Genomic DNA, 24,281 nt, shown 5'->3' with positions numbered 1-24,281 from the left:
AAAAGAACATTTTCCGCCTCACTGTGGTTTATATACTACTATTAGGAGGACAGAAAGCAGCACTGAAGTTTGACTGTGTGATGAGTCTTTTTGGTTTAGAAACAAAGAAGTAAAAGAAAAAAAAGAAAACCCATAATGAAATCTGCTTCTAGCTCTAGCCCTAAAGCTACATAATTAGTTTCTAAAAGGATAAATAAATGGTTCTCGTGTCGTCTGTTATGCCTAATCTCAGTTATAAAGTTTCTGATAGAAGGCACATGATCAGGGCATGCAAAATGCAGTTAACAGATTCATTAAATCATGGTATTCTGATTTTAAATACCTTGTTTCAGTCCTTCTTTCATCTTGAATATATAGTGAGTTTTGAAATGTTTTCCAATTTCTTAGGAATTTGGAGTCTTCCGTGTTCTGGACATAGGATTTCTCTGAGGAATAAATAAAATTTTATTTAAAGTGCTCAGTGTGAAAATTGAACATAGCTTCACCAACATCCATTTTATGCATTCCTACCCCTAACAAGGCCCCCAGGGATTTCCCAGTCATTCTGTTTTGATAGACGTCATGACTATTTCCAGGGTCAGAGTATGGCCCTTGTTTGTTTAAGCTACTCAGTACATCCCAATTTTCTGGACAAAGATTTTAATTAATTTAAAGATGGCACATAATTCAGTTTTGGAGTCTCACCCTCAGTGAGACTCAAGAATACATTTCCTGTGGGCTTTGAGTCAACATTGTTTTCCTCTTCTGCATGAAGTCCCCAAAGAGATACCTGTTTTCCCTGCTGGGTCCAAATGAAGATGCGTAATCATTGCTGGCAGCCATTGTGCAAGGAAGCTGATGTCTTGTGAAACAGAGGGAAAGAAAGAATGGATGCCTTTTGAGATCTTATTGACAAGCAGGACCAACCTTTTTCTTGAAAAATGTGAATTTTGTGGGCCAAAACATTCTCCTTATTGTTTAGGCCTCTTGACCTCAGTTTTTCTGTTATATTCCATCAAAAGATTTCTAAGCTCCTAAATGCATAGTAACTGTTTGTTAAATGTGACAGTTTTACTTTGAGTTATATAGCAGAATGTCTTGAGTTTAACTGGGAAAATTATTTAAAATATCAATCAATTTTTGAAATATGATAGACATCCAGGCATTTGGCATTCAGGCATACAGTCTGTAAAATTTCACTAACTCTTACTTTCTCTCCTGCAAAAGAAAACCGAAAAGAGAAGACCTGGAAAGAAATACATGGATTTGCTTCCTTTAATTTACTATCCAAATTAAAAATGTATATATCGAACTTTAACCCCACTAATCTTCAACTACTTCCCTGCTGTCTTTTATTTCACTACAATTCACTCTTTTTTGCCCCCAGAAAATGCCTTTCAATCCCTGAACCTGTCAGTTTCCACAGGCGTGTAATTTTACTTCAGCTAACTCTAAGCACCAGTAAGAGGTGAATTTGACATGGGAACTGTAAAAGAGTCTTATCTACAGTGACACAACTGCTACCACCCTAATATCTATTAAGTAGCACAGAATTATGGTGTAACAACTCCGAAATTGCTTGTGACACCTGAATGAATACCAAATAGATTCGTTATGTTCAGACTTATTACAAAAAGCACTTTCTGAATTTTAAATGATTAAGACGCTTACAAATTAATAGCTACCGAGTGAGTTTACTTTCTAATGTACATATATTATTTAAAGATCACAGTGCAGTTAAATGCAGGCAGTGATGCACATAATATTGCCACTTACTAGAAAATGTCATTTAGGGCAATATACCTAATTTTGAAAGCTTTCAAATGGCATTATTTTAAGAAAAGTGCACCCCCCATGTTAAGTGCTACATGTCATTCTCCCCTTCTCCCTGGAGATGAAGAAAAAAAAATAAAGAAGGAAGAAAGTGATAAATGTTCATATTATGCAGAATTTGCCTTTTGAAATCCCATTCCCCATTGCACTAGCTGAAATTTTATAGAGATATAAATCACAAAGAAATAAGAAGGCAGTAATGAGATAGAAGTATATTTGAAATATGGATGCAAATTCTTACCACCTGCTGAGCAAAAGTAGTCTGCAGAGACTGTCCTGGAAACCGCGATGCCATTAGCATCTTGTAAGCTCTAAATTTGCAGCAGCAGAAGAGAGGAATTATGTCTGCAAAATGCCAAAGGCCGCTCTGATTTATCTCTAAGCAGAATGTTTCAGCCACATCTACATAAATATTTTAACAGGAATTTAATTTTCATTTTAGTCACATAATAAATCTTTTTATTACACACTATCATTTTGTCCTAAATGAGTTGCCTTTTTCATGCAATTTGTGTTCATTCTTCTTTTGTGTTTGATAAATACAATTTTAATATACAAAGGAACAATGGTTTTATTTACACAAGAGTCTTGCCATGGGCTGTTTAATTTTAGCCATGAATTCTATTTATTTTAATACAATTTATCTTACAGCTACCAATTGGCTTCTATATAACTTCATCATTTGTTCTTAGGACTTTGGGGCATTAGGAAAACAGGGACATGAGAAGGGGAATTCAAGTATTACTACATGTGGATGTTCTCATTGGTTGTGAGTTTAATTGCAGTGGTGGTAAAGACACGCGCCCGCCCCTATTCTCCTTCCCATTCTTCCTGTATTTCATTGAGTGGAATATGAGGATTTTGAGTGGTGTGGTGGAAATCACCCCATGTAAATTTCATGTGTCACATGGATTTCTTGATTATGGTAACATTGTAAATGAGGAAAGAGATGATCAATCATCCTCAGGATGACATGAAAGAATTGATGTATTTGTGAAAACTTATTGCACTAAGCAGCTCCTATCTACGTAGAGTGGATGTTTATCCTCAAACCAATCCCCTAAACAAATTCAATGGTGTGCTCAGACATTAAATTTGCCACTTTCAAATAAGTCACTCAGTTGGTGTTTTATACAACTGTGACTATAATCCCCGCCTATATCACCTCCCTTCCAGTTTTGTTTAAAAATAGTTTATGCCATACTGTTTTTTACTTTTAAAATCAGACAGAGAATTGAGAATTTAATTTTGAGAGTGAGGGAACCTATAAAAGCATAATACAGTTATCAAGTCGCTGCAAATATTCGTGACTGTATCAGAGTTTGTTGAAATTGAAGCTGAGTATGGGTGAGCAGAATGCAAAATAAATCTGTATTTTTGGAACATGCAATATATTAAGAGGAATTTAAGATGTGACCTTTTTTCAATATTCCTGTTTGTATAAAGGGTAGATGTAGATTTTGTTTTTCTGATTAACCTTTTTTTTTTTTTTTAAAGCATCTACAGGCCATAATAAGCAGAGATCTGACTTTGAGGTCAATCTTTATTCTTAAGCAAATGATGACAAATTACTTTTTTTTTTTTCTATCCAAGGCACCACATAATATTTTCGCAAGCATTTGGTTTTTCTTTTTCTTTTGTTCATAATAATTTTTGTATGGTCTGAGATCCTGTAAATGGCCTTTATCTCATCTACATAGTAAATATGAGAATCTCCGTGAGAAAATATAATGAGAACAGAGCAATGAAATTTTGTCCAGTTTGTCATAAATGAACATTGGATAGGGGAAATTGAGACCTACTGGTCTACTAACGACTTATAGATGGACTTTTGTGACTTCAGTCTGTCCTTTATATCTTTTTCTGTTATTTGAATTTTCTGAAAAAAAAAAAAAAAGCATTCATTTTGTTTAAGGAAAATATTCTATCATTTACACAGCACGCATTTTAAACTGTATATTGTTTAAACTTTTCATTATCTTCATTAGCTCTGTCTGAACATTTTATTCTCCTCACTTTTGAATGTGAACCCAGTTTATACAGTGAGACCCAGTTCTTGTGATCTTTGGGATATTCACTGATTTACTTACACACGAGCTCATTCTTTTGTTACTAACTATTAATTGTACACAATTCAAGTCCTGTGGACATTATTTTAAAGGAGGAAATACCACTCCCTTCAACTCTTGACATCTCATATTTTCTCTCTCTAATATTTCATACTACACTGTAAGTTTCTTGAGACTATCATTATTTGATTTATGTTTGACTCTTACAGTTTTGAAGAGAGTGCCTTGCACATACATACTCATGGCTTGACAATTTTTCAGTTTTCTGAGTCAATTACTTTGTACTCTATGTGGAAATAGTTTGCTAAGTACAAGCAATTTTAACTCAGCCCTTTCCCTTACTTTATTCTAATTAATAAAATAAAGGTATATGTGGTTTGATAGCCTTAGAGTCTTAATTATGCATGTACAGTATTGTGTTCAAACTAATAGCTACAGTTTCAAGTCCTGAATCCCCCATTTATTAACACTATGACATTATGCCTCTGTTTCTCCATCATTATGTTGCAAATGGTGATAGTTATTTACTAACTGGGTCAGTAACTATTCAAGTGAAATGGGGAAAACCCAAGCCTTATGCCTGGCACATATTGAATTTTCAAGAATTCTTAGTACCATTATTATTTTTTCTATTAGTTGCTGTTATTGTTGTTAGTATGGATGCCAGAAATTTTGACTTATATACTCACTCTTTCCTGCCAACTCCTATGAACAAACAAGATTGTCTTGTTTGGGAAGGCATAGAGTCACAAATTTCCCTTGCCAGTGCATATATCTTTATATATTTAAGTTATTTTAAGGTACTCAGCATCCTAGTTACAGCCCAATTTGTCAGGTGTAACATCCACTGCAGTATTTGGACTGTCACATGATTCTACAGTGAGAAGAAGGTAAATAGCCTTTTTTATGAGCATAAGCTCCATGATGTTCTTTTATATTCGAAAATAATAATAGAAAATATCTCATCTTTCATTTTTGTTAACTCTGAGGAAACTGCTTTTTCTGTTCTGATGATCAAATCTCCTGTATGTTCATTTCTTTTCCAGAGAGTTGAAAAGGACGTGGCTTTCTAGCAAGAAGAAAATGGAACTGGCTCCAATCCTGGCCACATTCCTGGAGAAAGGTACTTAGGGGAAATAATAGAGACACCGAGAGTCTCTGAAATGAGACTTAGGATGGAAGTATGAAAGATATTGCCACAACCCTCAGCTTTGTAGTGCAGTTGGGTGAGGTTAAAATCAAACACTTCACATTTCCTGCCCTGAACCTAAAGAAAGGCTCGTATGGCACTTCACATACAGTGTGTGTCTGTTTGTGCTCTGACAGCAGATAAATCTCAGACAAGAAGACACTTGTGGCAGAGCAATATCAATGATTCAGAACGTTGTTTTCAGAGGGTGTCCTGATTTTTGGTTTCTGGCTTTTGTTCTTTATTTTAAAATATAAAAATGCGCCTTGAATTGCTTGTCATTTGAATGAGTTTGACCTTAAGAGATAAGATTTGCTCAATTATTAACTTCAGTTTATCCAAGATACAAGGGCCAGGATGTAGGAAAAAGGTATCTGATCTTTCAGGGCCATTTCTCAGCCCTGGTGCTCTTGCAATTTGGATGCAGATAATTCTTTGTTCCAGGGACTAACCTAAGCATTTGAGGTGACTTGATCATGTCTGGCCTTGCTGTCCATGATTGCTGGTATCCCCTCCTGGAAATTATAGCACCAGAAGTGTCTCCAAATTGTCAAATGTCCTCAGGGATTGAGGGAAACATTATCATACTCCAAATACTGGGATTATAGCTTTACATATAGTGTTTGTAGTGACCATGAAAACGAGGAGTTAGAGTTTATTATTTTTTAAAGATTTATTAATTTATGCATACAGAACTGGGGTACAAGCCAGAGGTGCAGGGGCGGCGAGTGGCTTCAAAGACAGAGTGGGGAACCGAACAGGCAGATTGACGAAGTACACTGCTGAGGGGAGCAGCGGGCTGGTCAAGAGAGGTCTGCCGCGCCATGTGGTCACCTCCGGGGCAGTCGGGAATCGAATTAATGCGGAAGCGGCTTTAGATTCTCAGTGCTGTGCTTTAACCCGCTGCGCCACAAGGGAGGGCCAGAATTAGAGTTTTTTTTTTTTTTTAACATTTATTTATTTATTCATATAGAACTGGGGTACAGGCCAGAGATGCGGAGGGTGGGAGGCTTCACCAGAGACAGAGTGGGGTACAGAACAGGCAAATCGACGAAGTACACTGCTGAGGGGAGCAGCGGGCGGGTCAGGAGAGGTCTGCTGCTCCATGTGGATCTCCTCCCCGGCAGGCGGGGATCGGACTCATGTGGAAGGGGCTTAAGCTTCTTAGTGCTGAGCTTTAACCGCTGCACCACCAGAGAGGGCCCAGAATTAGAGTTTTTAATGTTGTAGATGAAGAAGTGGAATTCCAGAGACCTTAGTTATTTCCCTATGATTGCATAGACTTTTACTTCATGGTTTACATTCTGACTCTTGTTTTGATAGAGACAGGGATACTAAATCTGATATTCACAGTTATCAAATACACAAATTATGAATGGAAAAAGGCGATATATATATATATCAATTAGTTCTATTTAGAATATGGAAAGAAAAAAGATAATGGCCATTATGAGGTCTAAAATAAGGATGAATATGAAAACTCTTAAGACATTATCACTAAATAATACTTAACTGATCTTTGGCTCTTTGATAGTTATTCCTTCCAAGATATCAAACTTCCTTTGGTAAATAGTTCTGGCATAACTCAGATGGGAGGATTTGGGAAACTTGATAATGAAATGGAATGTGGAATGGTGGTTTGGCTCCTGGAGCAGTTAAGGAGGTTAGTGAAAAGATTGTGATAGTTGTGGTTAATTCCATAGTATTATTACAAAGTTAGTTTATCAATTTTGTTGATAATATGCTCATGGAACAACATTTTCGTATTGGGGGAAGTTGAGTGAGGGATTATAGGAATCTCACTGTCTTTGAAACTTTTCTGTAGATATAACATTATTTATTTATTTTTAAAGATTTATTTATTTATGCATATAGAACTGGGGTACAAGCCAGAAGTGCAGGGGCAGTGAGAGGCTTAACCAGAGTCAGAATGGGGAACAGAACAGGCAGACTGGCAAAGTACACTGCTGAGGGGAGCAACAGGCGAAGCAGTAGAGGTCTGCTGCACCATGTGGGTCACCTCCAGGGCGGGGATCCAACTCGCACTGAAGCAGCTATGGCCAGCTTGCAGTGCTGTGTTCTAACCCATTGCACTACCAGGGAGGGCCCCAGATATAACATTATTTAAAAAAAAAAAAGTTTAAAGTCCCCCAAAAAGAAACATATAATGAAGACAAATTGTCTTAAGAACCAGAAGATCTTCTGGTTCTGTTGCTATTCTATAAATATTAATTGTTTCAATTTTGAAAATGTGTGATAATCATTTCTAAACCAATTCAAAGGCATGATTTCTAGACCAGGTACCTAGTTGTCTGTCTGTCTACCTATTTATTTTTCTGTCTGTCTCTTTCTATTATATATTTAATCTTATATATTTAATCATGTATATTTATCATATATACACACACACCTCTCCATCTAAAATGCATGCCCACACAGAGCTTTCTGTTAAAAAAAATTCAAATCAAACCTTAAGTTCAGTTTTTAAATTGTAGAGTATGAAACATGTATTTAAGATCAATGGGAATGAATTTCACTGACCAAAAGAATTTAATGTTACATTATTCAGCCATCACACTAATGCGGGTTTCTTAGGCAGATGAAAGATTAGAGGAGGTTGTGCTCATAATGAGGATGAGGCTGTGTACCTAATGTTCTAGAACTGCCATTAGGAAATGCAAGTATAATTCTGCTGAGATATTTTCCTTTGTAACTCCCCTTATAGGAAATTTAGACAAAATGAACTTTATTTGAAACATTTAGGATTCCTTCCTCAGTATATCATTTACCTCATGACATCCTAGATCTCCTCCAAAGATTGCATTAGAGCTGTTATAATTTAATCACCACCTACTATAGGGTCAGATAATGCTGGATACACCATATATATATATTATGACTGAAATAGTTCTTAATGAAAAGATAGGTTTTTGATATCTGCAAAAAGTAGATGTTTGTATTAAATAATAGTGAGACTCTCTGTACTTAGTAAAAGTTTAATGAACATTGCATACCCCATATTACAAAAACAAAATCAAAAGTATTGGATTGTGGATAATATCTTATTTTAGTTTGATTGACTATAAGGAGGTAGTCCTTACAGAGAACGGACAAGACTTTTTTTTTTCTTTTTCTTTTTTTTTTTTTAACCACAGCAGAGACATCGATTTCCATGCAAATTCGTATTTGGTGATGCCAACTGTAATTCTACCTTTAATACTGTAGGCAGTGAGGATTTTTATCTTCTATAAAAATACTACTTCTGGCTATGACTTCTGAGATTGAGTAGTTTCCTACTGATGAGGTGGGTTATTTCTATATTCTGTCTTACAAGGCAAAATAAGCAATGATGCCTATATTACAGTAGCCCTATTTTACTCCTCTCTTTACCATTGGAGACCTGAGGGTATGTGTTTATCTTTTCTAGCCCTGGCCCCTATGATTCCCTCCTTCTATAAATTTCTCCATGGTATCACCCTTATGTTTCTTCAGTTGAAGTCAGAATTGATATTTTTTTTTATTATTTTTTTTAAAAAGATTTATTTATTTATTTGTGCATACAGAACTGGGGTACAGGCCAGAGGCTCAGGGGCGGTGAGAGGCTTCACCAGAGACAGAGTGGGGAGCAGAACAGGCAGATCGACGAAGTACACTGCTGAGGGAAGCAGCGGGCGGGTCAGGAGAGGTCTGGCTCGCCGTGTGGTTTCCTCCGGGGCAGGTGGGAATCGAACTCATGCGGAAGTGGCTTCAGATTCTCACTGCTGTGCTTTAACCCGCTGCGCCACCAGGGAGGGCCGATATTTTATTTTTGTAGAAAAAAAAATATCAGAGAAAATAAAGGGCACAAGCTCACTTAGTATTACTTTTGGAGAAGCTAGCCCCTAAAAAGTTGTAATAAAGAAAAAAAGAAAAAAGAAAGAAACTAAATCTGCAAGCCTCTTACTCAATCCCGAGCCAATTTCCAAGGTAGTTTCTCTTTGAAATATAAGTTGATGATACCAAACTACCTATGAAGCTTTACAAGAGTCCTCCACCCACCCCATCACTGCTGCTGAGTTTCAATGTCATTAGTTGATTGTTAGTATTGCAAATAAAACCAGAGTTACATGTGCAACTGCCAGAACTCCCACTATTGCAATATTGTGATCAAGGATTTATCCTCATTGGCTAGATCAGAGAAGCTTCTTAGGACATGCATCAAGTTATTGTCAATAGTGCTGCTGTATACATAGTTATGTGGGTTTCCTTTTGGATTAGTGTTTTTGTATTTTTTTCTTAGTTACTTAAGAGTAGAATTGCTGGGTCATGTGACAGGATCCATTTTTAGTCTTGAGAAAGTTCCACCTTGCTTTCATTAAGTATGAGAACATGGGTGGAGCTGGAAGGGATTATGGTAAGTGAAATAAGCTGGAAGGAAAAGATACATACTGGTGGTATCACTTATATGTGGAATATAGAGAAATCAACAATGGGGCATAGGAAAACTTGAAAGCTGATCATAGACCTAAGGCATCCAGCCTGAGAGGGGGAGCAGGTGAGGTGATTAAAGGGAGGGGAGAGAGCATGGAGTACTTTGAAGGGGGGACTACAAGTGCTTTGGCTGTGGGACTAATTTAACTGCACCTAAGAGAAAAAAAATCCTATACTTCCAAATCCTTAGATGTAAACCAATATGCAAAAACAACAATAATCATTTTATAAAGAAAATCCATTACGCACGTATGTTTAAAACATTTGATGAAAAGCTAGAGCAGACATCTCCAAAAGAAAGTAGCTACACAGAAATAGACTAAACACCAGTTTGCACATCTAAGTTCCTTCCCAGTGCACACTAACCACACTCGTTCTTCTCTCTGTAATAAGTTAGGATTCAAGTTCATCAGCACCTTTCAATTATTTATATTTCATTTCCATCTAGTTCTTCAATTTCTTGTTAAGATATGATGCATTAGGTTCTTGAATCATTGACGTGGGTTAGTCTAATTAGGATACTTAAAGTTGCTCTTTCATTCTCAAGTTTTATGAGATTAAGCTCCTTTATCTGATATCCTATCATTCCTCTCTCCTGTTGTGTTTGTATTGAGAAACACTGAACCAAATATAAAATAAATATACATTTTTTAGTTCACTGATTTTTTTCCCTCCTTTTAAAAAAACACTTTGTCTTATGAAATCTAAAAAGCAATTGTGATAGATTGATCTTAATACCATTAATAATTACATGCAGTTGGACAGTCTACAGTGGAGAACTGACTGGCACATAGGGCTGAGTGATAAATATTTAGGAACTTCACAAGCTGGTTTTAAACTATTAATAAGTTGAAATTGGCCAGGAGAGGACTTTTTACATCACTATGGAAATTTGTCCTCCTCTTCTTTTTTCCAAGAGCTCTGGCTTACCAGCATATCACTAAATTTGCATCACAGATGTGGCATAAAACATACTTTATTATTATCTTAACATGGATTGAATTTCAGCACTAGATAATTGTCAGAGGAAAAATTTCAACTCAGTTAACTCAAGGGAAATATTTTTGTTCTAAAGTTTTTCAAGTTTTTTTGGTAGTGAATCTTCAGGAGAAAGGGGGTTTCCAGAAAAGTAAAAAAAGGCAGCCAAAGCAGAGCACAGCACATAAATTCAGGATAAAAGCCTATATGTTGTTTTTCCCCAAATTAATCTCTACCTGCTATTTACATAGACAGATACTCCACTCAGGTACTCATGTGTAAGACTAGCCCCAGGGAATTAGCCCTGTAGGGTTAGTCAGCATGCAGTCTGCCTCTCTGGAGCTATCAGTCAACGATTCTCTGACATGTGTTGTTGGCTGTTCCTCTGGATAAAATTTTGGTCCCCATTGGTTAAGAAATTCCAGTCAATTAACTGAGATTTTTCATTTATTAAACTGTTTGGTTTAACAAATGCTGAACCTTGTTGGGTTCCTAAATCATTTAACAAACAAGACCATCAAGAACCTCATCTGTTGGGGAGGCGGGGGAATTTTCCCTGGTGGCACAAGGTTTAAAGTCTCAGCACTATCAAGCTATCACCAGCCACTATGGCAGGAGTTCCATCCAGCCAGGGAGCTGACCCACATGGCACAGCATAACTCTCCTATCTCACCTGCTGCTCCCCTTGGCAGTGTATTTCAGTTGATCCACCTGTTCTGCTCCCCACTCTGTCTCTGGTGAATTCTTTCACCAACATCCGCTCCCTACCTCCCCGGCAACTCTGGCTTAGATCTCACTTCTTGTGCACAAATAAATAAAAACAAGTCCTTAAAAAAAAAAAAAAGTCATCTGGGTGGATTCAGCAATGTAAAGCTTTCATATCATCAGCTGTACACAGGACCATTGTTTTTCTTCTCAAGCAGTTCATCTAAAATAATCCAGACTAGACTTTAAAAAAAAAAAAAAAAACCTGTGTGTGTGTGTATAGCTGCTCCCTTATTTTTTGCTCCCTTATTTTTTTCTTCTCCATTCTTTCTAGTATACCTTTACATATGACTTCTGCCACTAACATTCCACTAAAGCTGCTTTTGTCCCCATAACAGGGATAGAGTGAACTGTTTGCATATGGTCCTTCCTGTTTTCCCTACCCTTTTTATGGTTCAGTGCATCATTTCATATTGGCTTTCTTTGGTCATATTAGATAATGGACAGTGCAAGAAGAGAGGGTATTAGTTTATGATCTAGGCTCATTTCTGCCAGACCTCTTTAGCTCCCTTTCTGTAGTATGAGATACAAATACCCTGGTAGACATAAATTGTAACATACAATTTTTTAAAATTATTTTTTAAAAGATTTGTTTATTTAGGCTTACAGAACTGGGGTACAGGCCAGAGGTGTGGTGGGTGAGAGGATTCACCAGAGAGTGGGGAGAAGAACAGGCAGATTGACAAAGTACACTGCTGAGGGTCACAGCAGGTGGGCCAGGTCCCTGGCTGGGGATCGAACTCATGCTGCAGAGGCTTCCTAGAGCTTCCTAATGCAGTGCCTTAACCCATTGTGCCACCAGGGAGAGCCCGTTAAATACAATTTTTAAGAACAAGATATTGAGTTGCCATAATATTCTCCATCTGTAAGCAGTAGTTCTATTGTCATTCTCTCAAAGCTAGGGTATCCTATGTACAAACTCCAGAGACTGATGTAACGTTACACACTCTGAGGAATTTGAATCCTCTCATAGTTCACGTGGTATCATAATAGTAGGTTTTTCTCTGTAAGATAAAGACCTCATTTACATATGCTTGATTTTCTTAGATTTTACTTGGAAATATTTCTTGACATATAAAGATATATCAATTTTTATTTCTAGTTTTTAAAGATGCCTTCAAAAAAACAGAAGAAAAATGGTCTTACAAAACTCATATGTTGGTTTGATAACAATGCAAATTACTTGGTTCATCTGACATATTGCCTGTGATTTGTTAGGAATAAATGATCTCCAAGCTATTCTCTATTAAGTTTTCTGAGTGAGAAGGATCAGAGACGCTGAAGCTTCTCTTGAATAGGGCGTTGAATATTGGGCACAGTTCTGGGCTGACAAATGATCAAGTTCTCATTCTTTCACTGATGAACTATTTGATTTTAAGTGACTAACTAACCTTATCTCGATTTCCTTAATATAAAAAAAAGTGATGTAACTTGGTGAGATTCACTTAAACCCTGAAATTTTGTCAGTAGAAGAAATACTTTCCTTTAAAAGGGAGATAGGCAAATAACTGAACTGACTAGGATGAAAAGGTATTAGGGAGTTTATAGAGTGAGAAAAATTGACACTTCACATCATGAAAAGAGGCAAGAAATGACATCAAATGAGATAGTTACTGTAAAAAGAGTCCATTGAAGCTGGAACATATGGAGGATAATGTCTGCCATATTCAAATTAGTGCCAGATTTTTGTGGTTTGTTGGATGCTTTTCCATGGACTTTAGAAGGAAAAAGAATACAGCTGTGAAAACTCCCCTCTTCACCTTGGCTGAGGAACTCTCCAAGAGAGCAGATGGTTCTAAGTTGCAAGCCATGAATCATTGTCAAGGGATCTCCTCAAGCTGCTGCAAGCGAGAATTGACAAGCCTCTATGGGTAATATTTTTATTACTATTGTTAGTCATATCCATGCCCTTGCTGCTGGGATCAGACTTACTGTTAATAAAGTTATAAGTAGGAAACAAAATAGCAAGCATCAGCAAATCATTTCTATTTAAATTCTAGTGGATGTTTCAGGACCTTACCATTCCTCTCTTCAAGGATCATCAGTGAAGACTGAGAGAGGAGCCTCTCTTTCTCTTTATTTTTGTATGATTTCAAAGCAGACTGATAGATATTTGTTTTAGCATCTTAACTTGCTTATTTCTGAAAGCCATTATTCATATTATTTTTTTTGGTTGTAGTGTTTAATCTGAATTTATTTATTAAAATGTAGTTGGTAAGGGAGAGTTCACTTTGACCTGAACTATAATGTGTTTAATTCTAATGCTTTGGTTCATAATGGGAACATATGCCATTTGGAGGAACCATGGCAAATTAATTTGGCTCTACTAAGAAAGCTTGGATCAGTGGACTCTTCACATAATGTAGATGCAGATTAAATTGGTCCCTCTGTTAAAACTCTTAAGGTATAATATACAGGATATAATAATGTCCTTTTATTGTATTGATTAGACTATATTTCAGAAACTTTTAGTATTTTAGCTCGTTACTTTAAGTATCTGTAGCTGAAATTTTACCAGAATATCTTAGATATTCTTAAGGAGAATTAGATTAGAATGTACTTCAGTAGTCATGTTTAAAGTTTTCAACTGTAAATCATTTTGGGCTATTACTTTTTAAAACTGAACATCTAATAGAGGACAGTAGTGGTCCATAGTTGAAGTTTTTTCATAATGTAGAAAAGTCAGCATTTGATAGATTCCAAGTGTCGGCAGTGAAAGAAAGAAGGATTGTCTCAGAAAGCACGTCCACTTTTTACTTCTGCAGAATTTAGCCTGGGAAATAGTTTGACAGGGAAAGTTTTGAGGAGTCTTACTTTCCCTGACATGAAAGGGTGGAGTATTTGGTGCAAAGAGCAGGGGATTTGAGTCAGCCAGACTTGTTCCATCCCTTTAAACGTACAAATGCCTTTAAGTTACAAAGGTGCTCTTTCCTCAACTTTAAAGTGGGGAGAATAATATGTACCTCAGTGTGCTGCAGTGTTTTGTGAGAAAATAAGTCAGGATACCAGCACCTGTGGATTTTATTTGTTTTGCCTTAGATACTCAATGATGATAACCATGGTTTGATTTTCACTGTTTGATGGCTAACTCAGCCCTAGTTATTGTAATGTCAATATAATGTGCCTGATGAAAACTAGTGCAAATGTTGAACATATGAAAGGTGCTGAGACCTGACTCTGACTATTGCATTATATAATCCTGTGAAGCTTCACTTATCCTTTCTATACCACTGAATTTTGTATAAAATGAGGAAATTAAATTAGTTATGTGAACTACGCTCAAAAAAACACTGACGTTGAGGATTAGTTGTAGAATAAAACAGTTCTATGTTAAAACAAATTTAGAAAAATAAACCTCTGGTCATATTAGAACACTTTTGGAATTTGTCCTAATTAGCATATACAATGTGACATAATATGGTTTTGGTGAAGAAATGTGTTGAATTAGGTATAACACATTTGACAAAATATTTGACAAAACTGTCTCTTAATCATGGAAAAAGGGCTATCTTGCTAGGCCTTTTCATGTATCTCAGTTTGCAAATTTCTAGTATTTGGTGGCTCTCTGTGTAGGTAATTGCCCTAAGAGAACATGGTAGGTAATGATTTAGAAAGTATTACCTTTAAAAATTCATTTTATGTGGAAAACTAATTTCTTATGGCCTATCAGAGGGAAGTGTTTGTGAATTAAAGCTAAGCTTATCAGTGAAGTTGTAAGTGCTTTTACATAGATAATAGGGGTTTACAGAGTAATTGATCTAATAGTTCACTTTTGTTTTAAATTTTTCAGTCTTGCCTCAATTATATTTGCCAATTGATTGCACATTTTCAAATCTTACAGGAATTATTTCTAACAAGCCATGTAGACTTATAAGAGTTCTAACAGTAACAGTATATATGTATATAAATATGGGATGTACACCAGACTTCTATAGTGATTACACAGTGATGGTACTATGGATTCTCATCAATTTACACTGCATTATTCTTTCTTTATCTAGCTTTAATTCTGTCAGGAGAGTTGGGCTATGCATTGTATGAATGATGTGACATATAAACCAGTTCAGTCATGGAGATGTTGCATCTTCAATTTGCTAGAACAATTTTCAACTGTAGTTTTTTTTAAAATTATAATAGAAGCCGTGAGTAGGCCTATGGATTCAGTGCATTAGGGAAAAAAAAAAAAATCATGTGACCTCTTCCTGTTTCTTCTAGAATGAAACACTCCTCTGAGGGAGTTAGGTGTTAATGACCATCGCATTCGACACAAGTTTTCCACATATCCTGTGGCTCTTGGTAATTCCCAACCTAAATGTAAATTGTCTGAGGAAAGTCACCACTCTTGTCAGGTTGTAGATCATTGTATGATGAATGGCTACCCTCTGACACACCTCTTCATGTCCCAGTGTTTTAGTTATAATCAGAAAAGGTGAGATAGGGCTCCTCCTTGTCGCTGACAGTGAGGGGGTTATTCTTATCTCTCTATTTTACTTCATTATAATCTCTCAGGGGTGTCTGTGGGCTTGAGTCTTGGCTTTACCACTTGCCAGCTGTGTCAGTTTGACCAGTTTTCTCAATTTATTTTTAATTCTTCATCTGTAATGTATGCAATTGAAGTCATCAACATTAGGTGAAGGTATGATGTGGTTCATGAAAAAATTCAGCAGATAATTATTCAGAGGTTTAGTGTGGAGTTAGCACATAGGAAATACAGGGAGATTTACTTATTGTAATTTTTATTGATTCACCTCTTTGTCCCAGGATCTGGAATGATACATGAGAAATATTTCCTGAATGATTGAGGAACTGAGGTGATAAGGAATATGAAACACTTCGCCTTCCCTCTTAAATGCTTAAACACCATTGGTACAGCAAGAACACCCAACACTTGGCAAAGTGTAGGTACTGATAAATAACTTTGAGCTAGCTATTTAATTTGTTGTACAGCTATTGGTAACCTGTGAGGTAGAAGGAAATTAAATCACTTAAAGGAAATTACCATATATAGTAATATTACTGAGTTAAACATCAAGTGTTGAAAATTGGATAAAGTCATTTCTGCTGTCATTTGAGTTCTCCTTTTTTGCTATAGTTTCTGTTTTATTTTTAAGATTATAATTTAGAAGTAATAATTCATAATTATTTAAATATATGAAGAGTATCTGCCATTTTTTGAAAAGAATGTGTAAATCTTAGAATGTGTAAATCATAGAATGTGTAAATCTTCTTTTATGAAAAAGATGACAAGCAAAATGATGGTCCAAGTCAAGCTTGTATAAAACATTGACTTGGATGTGCTTTTTTTTTTTTTTAAAGTAAGTTCAGTTTAATCTCTCATTAGAGGTTCAACCCTTATGTACAATTACCATACTGGTAATATTTTTGAGTCACCAATGAATGAACCAATGGAAATAAGGTCAAATATAGGATTTTTTTTTTCATTTAGAATTACTGAATATTTTATTTTATTTTTTAAATATTTATTTGTGCATACAGAACTGGGGTACAGGCCAGAGGTGCAGGGGTGATGAGAGGCTTCACCAGAGACAGAGTGGGGAGCAGAACAGGCCAACTGACAAAGTACACTGCTGAGGGGAGCAGTGGGCGGTTCAGAGGAGGTCTTCTGTGCCATGTGGGTCACCTCCCACATGGTGGGGGGGGATCGAACTCATGCTGAAGTGGCTTTAGCATCTTAGTACTGTGCTTTAACCCGCTGTGCCACCATGGAGGGCCCGAATTACTGAATATTTTATGTTCCACATTACCGTTTTATAGACTTTCAATGACTAGATAAATTAGACCTAGGTTTTATATTTATGAAGATATGATAAGTAAGCAGAGATGCTCCAAACTGCCTATAGAAAAAGGATATAAATGGAGACTTACACATACGCGTTGGTGCTCAAAGAACAAATACCAGCTTTTGGCCTGGCTTGAATAGAACCAAAACCTAATCCAAGATGAAAACTGAGCCAAAATCTCTTCATCTGGATAATTTGCCATAATTTCACCAAGTAGCTTGTATTTTCCAAAATTCAGACCTGCAGTCTCAGACTGAACTTTTTTCTGCATGATCTCTCTATGCCCTTATTTTCAAGTTTTATTTTTTAACATATTTATTACTTCGTCCTTCATTTTTGTACAATGTACGGTTTCCCTGTGAAATTCCCACCACCAGTTCCCTGATGCACCATCACCATAGTCCCTTGTGCTCTTCCCTCTCTTGTCCTGGTTCTTCTCTTCACTCCTCCTCTATAGAATGTCTCTGATCTATAGCTGCCTGATGATTTTGATTTTTACTTTATTAGTTACCTTTTTTTTCTCCTGATTTCTTTGTTGTTTTCTCTACATTCCTCCTATAAGCTTGTTTAAGCTGAGCCTCTGTATTCTGGAATATTAATATTGTTATACAACAATCTGTGGAGCCATGCAATACTGATTTCCTGAGATGCTGGATGGTGGGAACCACTGATCTAGGCCAAAGTTGGACCGTCAAGGGTAGAAATTGATAAGGAAGGATCTGTGGAAACCATCAGTGGAGTTTTCTTCTTTTTGCAACTATTTGCAGAGAGTGACAGAGAATACCTGAAGAACAAAAGGAAATGACTAACAAGTAAGATGAAGGGATACTTGAATGAGAGCAAAAGAATGCTGGAGAGAGTTTGGGCTTTGGAGTCAATCAGTCAAATCAGTCCCCAAGACAAGTTACCAGCCACTCTCTTTCCCCTCTCACATAAAATAAGGTTAACATGTCATAACAGATGTGCTGACAGCCTCGCCTAGAGCCCCAGTATGTGAACACCCAGGAATTCTTTTATCATGCAGAGTTGCCTTGTGTGTGTGTGTGAAGCAATCTTCTGAGGGACCTTACTTGAGATCATGGACATGGTTAGGGTCTTTCATGTTCTTGTCCTATTTTTTTAAATCCTTTATGCTTTCTGAAAGCAATTCCTTAATAAATTATTTGCATACAAATCCTCATATTAGTGTCTTCTTTGGAGAGCTCCAACTAAGATTAGCTCTACTTTGAAAGTTCCTGATGTGAATTAGAGATAACATTTACAGGATGCCTGCCAGAATTTAAAAGGCAAAATCAACAGTAATGACTATTCTTACTTAGTCTCTATGATGTTTCTTTGTATGTTTTTATGCTTCCCCTCTCTGGGCAAGTTCCCCTTCCAGAGATTCAAATTTTAAAACCCCAATTGTTTATATATTTTAGGCTTGAAAGTTGATTTTAATAGGAAATCATAGGGGTGGATGGACATATTTTCCTGTGCTGGCAACTCTTTGAGCCTTCTTGCTAGTATATATGTCGATGGCTATCGGTTACTTCTAGATGTTAAATTCCTCCTTCAACTTGACGGCTATGTCCCATAATAGCTTTCAGCTGTTAAAATGTAGATCCTCAAGTCAGTAGGGACTGGCCATGAATTTATACACTTTCTAATTCCCTCTCAAATAAGGAATGTCTCTCAATTTTATCATATTTTAATCAAATGATCGCTGAGGACAATTACTGAAATGTAGTAAGTACTGATTTTTTTTTACTATTTTTATTGCTAATGTGTTTTAGTTCCATTCCAATAGTCCAATAGCCCAATAGCTTATTACATTCACATTCAGATGAGATTTTCCCCAGATATGCTGCAGTTGCATTATGGAAATTCCTTCTCTGTCCAGTGTTTAGTGACCTTCTACCAAAGGGAAGTCAGATTAGCTGATACTTTTCTGGGTAACTGAGGCCCTCTTTAGTGAGTTACTGAGTGAATTATTGTTTTATAAGGAAGGTAAAGTAATCTATCTGTCCTGATTTTGGGCTTGAGAACCCTGTATAAAACAGAAATTTGTGAGAATAAAACAGATTTGAGTTTGTGATTAATTATAAATCAGGGGAGGTAGCCAGGTGAAAATGAGTAACTCAAAGTGGTGGCTCAGAACTTCAACTAATATTGCATCTTTAATTTTAAAAGTAATGGTTTTGTAGAGAAAGCTCAGAACAAAAGTAATAGTCTTAGTTTTCCAAGGCAAATGATAAAGGCCAGTTATGCACATTCCTTTAGTGCCATCTCCAGGCTGATAAGGTCTAAAGTTGTCTCCAGAGAGTAACTTTTGATGTGAATTTATATGGGAAAGCATTCTGTTCATCTATGTCCTGTTTTTGGTAAGTGGGGAGTGCAGGAAGCTTTTCTTATATTGCTGCTTCCCATTTGCCTTCAGCTTAAAAACAATCCTTATGCCAAAATGGCATATTTTGGGTTATCATATTCTCCTACCCTTCAGTTTTAAGGAACACATAAAAAAAATAGTTCTGCTTTTTCTGACAAATAGAATAGTAATTTAGTTACAGTAGATTTCAGCTGACTGATCCTATGGATAATTTCACTTAAAAATGATAATCTGAGCTATTTTTCTTCACTTGATGATTTGTATATAGATTTGTATAAAATTGTACAATTAGAGATTATATCAATGATAAGTACTGATGATATTCTCTGGAAAATGTTAAGACCATGATAGGTAATTTTCTTATAGAACAGTTTAGATGACGTCTTCCTTAAAGGCAAAGGTTTACCTAAAATAATTTTTATGACATTTAGTTCCATTAGTCTAAATTTATTGTAGTGACCTTTCTAGTAAGCCCAAGGTAGGGACTTTCAAATATTCTCTTATATTTTGATTACTTTAATGTGACCTCTAATTACCACTCTCTGCGTGTCTTACTTTTTAAAATGACCAATTTTTTTAGAAGCAATTTAATAGCTGTCATTTTTCCCAAAAATATGAGCTTGTAGCTGAAGCAAAAATAAGCGCTTATAATTCAATTTATACATTTCCTTGGGAAAATATTTTACATACATGATTTTTATCTGCCTTTATGCTTCATACTATTTCTTTCATTTTTCCCTTCCTGCTGTGAGGCAAGATGCTCCTTGGGCTAGATTCTTGGGGACCAGTGGAACACAGGTTAATGCTTTTAAATGTGTGGTTCTCCTAGACCGCTGGTTGAGTACACCCAAGCACCTGCTGGGCTGAGATTTTTTTCAAGACTTTTCTAGATCTTTTTTTTCTTACATATTTCCTCCATAGGGCATGAACAGATCAGAGGCAGAAAGTTGTTAGCTACAGAAACTTTCTTTTGGCATTTCAGTGTATCTTCTTTTTTGACACTATATTGTGCTCACCTTATGAGGCTCTCTGGAGGCATGTTTTGGAGAGAGTTATGTATCTATGCATATGTTTATATAGGTACATACTTATAAACATCACATGTTGGCTTATGACTCCTTGTTCTGTTACCCTAAATTTATCTAAGTTTAAGTGCATGTGATTTGCTTGGTGATGATTTAAAGTTGTCAGAATAAAACTTCCCAACTCTTGTTTGTTACTATGAATTTAAGGAAGAAAGAGAGAAAAGAAAATCACTCAATTTAGCTATTACTTAGTATTTTTACTTTTTAAGAAATTACTTTGTAATAATTATAAGCAGGTCATAGTTATCATATGTTTATATAGGTGGATGTTTTAGATTCAATTATTAGATATGTTATTATTTTTATTTACAAACTACCATGTGTTTGGGTTAGATTAGTGAAGGCTGCAGATGAAGATTCATACTTTTGTGAAATTTATATGCTAGTGCTGGTGGGATGAAAAGAAATCATCCAGTTATTTTAGTAGTGCATTGCTATATAACAACCTAACCAAAAACAATGTTTACAAAACATGTGTCTTAAAAAGAAACATCCAAAAAGATAAATGATGGTGAAAATGTAGGGACACTGAAAATTATTGCTAGTGGGCATGTAAAAGAATGCCATCACTTTGGAGAATAGTTTAGAAGTTTCTTTAAAAGTTTAACATAGGCCCTCTTTGGTGGCACAGCGGGTTAAAGCACAGCACTAAGAAGCTAAAGCCATTTCCGCATGAGTTCGATTCCTGCCTGCCCCAGAGAAGATCCACATGGCCCGGCAGACCTCTTCTGGTCTGCCCACTGTTCCCCTCAGCAGTGTACTTCGTTGATCTGCCTGTTCTGCTCCCCTCTCTGTCTCTGGTGAATCCTCTCAACCTCCACATCTCTGGCCTATACCCTGGTTTCATATGAATAAATAAATAAATCTTAAAAAAAAAAGTTTAACATAAATTATTACACAACCAGCAGTTTCTTTTTAGATATTTATGCAATAGGATGAAAACACATGTCAACAAAAGACTTGTATATGAATGCTCACAACAAGATTATTCATAATAGCCAAAAAAATGATTATTCATAATCCAAATCCCATTCTAAAAATTGTTATTGTGATAATATTGTTATACAACACTATATATGATTTAGAGTTACAGGATCACACCTCTTCAGATATATGTTGCCATACCACATCCACCACTGAGGCATTCATAGTCCTCCACCTTGGTTTGTTACACCCACTCCACACCCTGCTTCTCCCTTTCCATCACTCTCTGGTCTCCTCACTTCTACAGTCAAGACTTCTAGGGTTTGCCTGATTGTTTTATTTTATTTTTTAAATTATTTTTAAATAATTTATTTTAAAATGAATAAATAAGATTTATTTTTATGTATTTATGCATAGAAGAACTGGGGTATAGGCCAGAGGTGCAGGGGGTGAGGATTCACCAGAGACAGAGTGTGGAGCAGAACAGGTGGATCTACTGAAATGCACTGCTGAGGGGAGCAGCGTGTGAGACAGGAGAGGTCTGCTGCACCATGTATGGGTTAGCTCCCTGGTTGGGGATTGAACTCTGCCCATCTCAGACAGTGCTGAGAATAACCCCCTATGCCACAAGGGACACCCTGAACCATTGTTTTATATCTCATATACTATACCAGTGAAATCCCCTGGTGTATTTGCCTTTTTCTTTTCACTTATCACTGTCCTTTCTAGTTCCATCTATGTTGTCACAAATGCAAAGTTCAATTTCATTTTAAATGGATGAATAGTATTCTGTAGTGTGTATATTCCACATCTTCCTAATCTTATATTTCCTTTGGTACATAGGTTATTTCCATTATTTCATCATTCCAAATTATGCTACAATAAACATAGGAGTACTCATATACCTTCAAATTCGTGATTTGCATTCTTCAAGCATAGTACCTGGGGGTCAAATTGTTAAATCATGTGGTGGATCTATTTTTCATGTTTTCAGAAACTTTCATACTATTTTTCATAGGGATTGTACTAGTCTACACTCCTACCAACACTATAGATTGCTTCCCTTGTCTCCACATCTCTTTGCTTGCACTGATTGACTTTCTTCACTGTCATGGATGTAAGGTGTTATCTCATTATGGGCCACTGTCATGGATATAGGGTGTTATTGCATTATGGTTTTGATTTGCATTTCCTTGGTGATAAATGATGATGAACATTTTCTCTTGTCCCCGTTGACCTCTTCTTTGAAGGTGTGTCTATTTATGAAGCTTTTCAATTTGATGTAATCCCATATATTTATTTTCTGTTTTGTTTTTTCTTGCCACTGGAGATGCATCCACAGTCGGTACATATCACAGTCATACAATAGAATTTTACTCATCAAAAAAAGAAATGAAGAACAGATACACACCACAACATGGATGAACCTCAAAAATTTTAAGATAAATGATAAATACCAAATGCATATTTTAGAGTTAATAAGATTTCTTAAAAGAATGTATATGTAAGAAAGGAAAACAGTCAAGGGTATTTACTTTTGTTTAGGCTTTTAATGTTCATATTACTAACAATTACTATTAGGAAGAAAAGTCCCATGGGAATAATGATTACACATTAAGTATTAATTATTAAATATATCTTTTAGATATTAAGGATAGTAGCACTTTTGGAAAGAAAAAGGGGAAGTATATGATGGATAAGAGCAGTACTTGGATTTTTTTTTAACAAATCCAAGTTCTACCTTTTTTTTTTAAAAGATTTATTTATGCATACAGAACTGGGGTACAGGCCAGCGGTGCAGGAGTGGTAAGAGGATTCACCAGAGACAGAGTGGGGAACAGAACAGGATGACTGACAAGTACACTGCTGAGGGGAGCAGTGGGTGGGTCAGGAGAGGTCTGCCGTGCCATGTGGGTCACCTCTGGGGTAGGGATGAACTCATGCCAAAGTGGCCTTCATTTCCCAGTGCTGTGCTCCAACCCACTGCACCACCAGGGAGGTCCCAGTTCTACCATTTCTAACTGTAAGATCTCTAGGTATTATTTCATTTCACTAGTCCAATTCCTCTTTGGTAAAGATGGAAAAATAAAATCCCATAACTCATAATGTATCAGTAAGAACTAAATGACATTATAAATGGAAGTCACTTCATGTAATGCTGACATATGGTATGAACTCAGTGATAGCAATTATTTTATTAGTAATACCTTACACCAGGAAACTAAGAATTCTTACTTCACCCGGAAGTTAGAATTGGAATTAGGCAATGTTGCCCAAAGAGTATCATTTTATAGAGTTTGGGCTAGAGCCATTACTTTGGTCAGGTGAATAAAAATGTGTTGAAAGAAAGCACGAGAGACTGTCTACTAAAACATAACTAAATTTCCACACAGTTGTGTTTAGCCTTAAACCCTGCAGTCTTCCTTATCAACTAATTTAATTAGACTCTGAGAAGACCCAAAAAATCGCCCTACTATTCCTGGGCAGAGAGCAGGCTATTGACAGATGAAACCACTGTTGATGGTGGTATCCCTATGGTTTTATTTATCTTTGTGCCTCTCTGATAATTATCCATGATAAAGTTGTTATTGGCTGGAAATACTGATATTGAGAAATTGAATCAGTGAGAAATCTGAAATTGTTATCATAAGAAATTTACCATTACATGTTGATTGAAACAAATTTCTACTAACAAGAGGTCCTGTTACATTCAGTCTTTCTGAATCCATGAAGAGAGTAAGTGTCAAATAATTTTCCTATCTGGTTAAATCCATAAAAATCTTTCTTTAGTATGTATAGTATATATATAATTTTTAAAAA

This window comes from Condylura cristata, unplaced genomic scaffold, assembly GCF_000260355.1.
Source record: "Condylura cristata isolate star-nosed mole 26May11 unplaced genomic scaffold, ConCri1.0 scaffold00015, whole genome shotgun sequence".
NCBI classification, from domain to species: domain Eukaryota; kingdom Metazoa; phylum Chordata; class Mammalia; order Eulipotyphla; family Talpidae; genus Condylura; species Condylura cristata.
Note: the sequence above shows the minus strand (reverse complement) of the source record.